Raw genomic sequence first — 1,650 nt, forward strand, 5'->3', positions numbered from 1 at the left:
TGTATGTCATCGGCGTAACAGTGGAAGGCGATATTGTATTTTTCAAAGATTGCGCCTAGAGGGAGCAAATACAATGAGAAGAGAATAGGGCCCAAAACTGATCCTTGAGGCACACCACAACAGACCGGAGCGGAGGAAGAGGAGAAGGCACCTAAGTTAACTGATAAGGATCTATCAGCGAGATATGATTTAAACCAGTCGAGGGCAGTGCCTCTAATACCCACTATTCTGCCCTCGCACTTAACTAGGCAGACAGACAACCATCATCCCATGTAGAAAAACCACACCGTTGTTCCTTTCTGGTGGATTTATTTGATCGGATGCATAGCATGGCTTTGTTGAAATACACGAATGGATGAATGGTAAAACTGTAAACAAACACAAAATATCCCATGTGAGCTAATATAAGCAAACATTCTTACAATTAGAAGATGCTATGACCTGTTACTATGCAAAGCAAAGCAGAACGAAACAAGCTAACGTTAGCGGTTAGCTAGCGCTAATTAGCGTTTAGGCTAATGACTAATAAAGCACATCATTGAGTGAATTTACTTTCTCAAAATATCACAAACAACACACGGCAGTTAGTGCTAAACATTCACCGGTAAAACACAACATTACTGCCAACTTACAGACTGTGCTGGCTTAAGAGGCAGCATAGGCAGGCACAGGAGTAGCAAACTGTCCTTCTCCCGTTAGACAGGAAGTAATGAGAAGTAGCACTTCCGGTAGAATGTCAAAATAAAATGAACAGTGTGCCAGAAACGAATAAAGATTGCATGAACTTGTATAACACTACATAACGTGAGTGGTGACTCTTAAGGAGCCAGAACACCCACAGTGTGCTCAAGTTTTAGTAATAAAATGTTATGGTCCACCATATCAAAGGTTGAAGAGAGGTCCAGTAAAACTAGGACCATAGAGCGTCCAGTATCAGTGATTACAAGAATATCATTAAGAACTCTAACCAACGCTGTTTCAGTGCTATGCAATGGCTAAAAGGCAGATTGAAATTTCTCAGCAATATTGTTCGTGTCCAAGTACGCCTGGAGCTGGGAGAGAACTAGTCTCTCCAGGATCTTGGACAAGAATGAAAGCTTAGAGATCCGTCTGTAGTTTGAAAGGTCATAACAGTCAGAGTTTCTTTCTTTAAGAATCGGGTGGACTACAGCATGCTTAAAGGCCAAAGCCTGAGAGCAAGGAAAAGTTCATAAGAAATAGGATACTAGGTCCGATTACATCAAAACAGTCCTTAGCTAAGCGAGATGGAAGAATGTCAAGCACAGTCTTGGTGTTATTCATTGAACAATCCTCTGAGGTGTTGAAAGTAATAATAATAATAATAATAAAAAAAAATAATAATAATAATAAGAAGAAGAAGAATACAAGAGTGCACTTCACACACACACACACACACACACACACACACACACACACACACACACACACACACACAAATGTCTTTCCTAAACCCAACAAAGCTGTTTTGGTCATTTTAGCAAACCAAATAAACTACATTTTTTGCAAGCAAGCATGATTACATTGAATTACTTTGAAACAGTAGGCACTGAGCTCCACAGGCCTTTCTCAAAAGTGTTTCTTCCTCTTATAATTGTAATGGAGATGGAGTTGTTGAGTTGTTAGCATTTT

General features: G+C 39.9%; 1 long non-coding RNA gene across 1 annotated transcript; it reads right to left on the reverse strand.

The window, feature by feature from the left end:
• Positions 1–222: 222 nt before the first annotated feature.
• Positions 223–821, reverse strand: LOC120747387. Its single transcript, XR_005699109.1, has 2 exons — positions 633–821; positions 223–368 (listed from the first exon to the last, which is right to left on the reverse strand). It is a non-coding gene; the product is annotated as an uncharacterized LOC120747387 (long non-coding RNA).
• Between the last annotated feature and the right edge of the window lie 829 nt (positions 822–1,650).

The sequence above is a fragment of the Simochromis diagramma genome, unplaced genomic scaffold, assembly GCF_900408965.1.
Source record: "Simochromis diagramma unplaced genomic scaffold, fSimDia1.1 OVJJ01000596.1, whole genome shotgun sequence".
In the NCBI taxonomy this organism is placed as follows: domain Eukaryota; kingdom Metazoa; phylum Chordata; class Actinopteri; order Cichliformes; family Cichlidae; genus Simochromis; species Simochromis diagramma.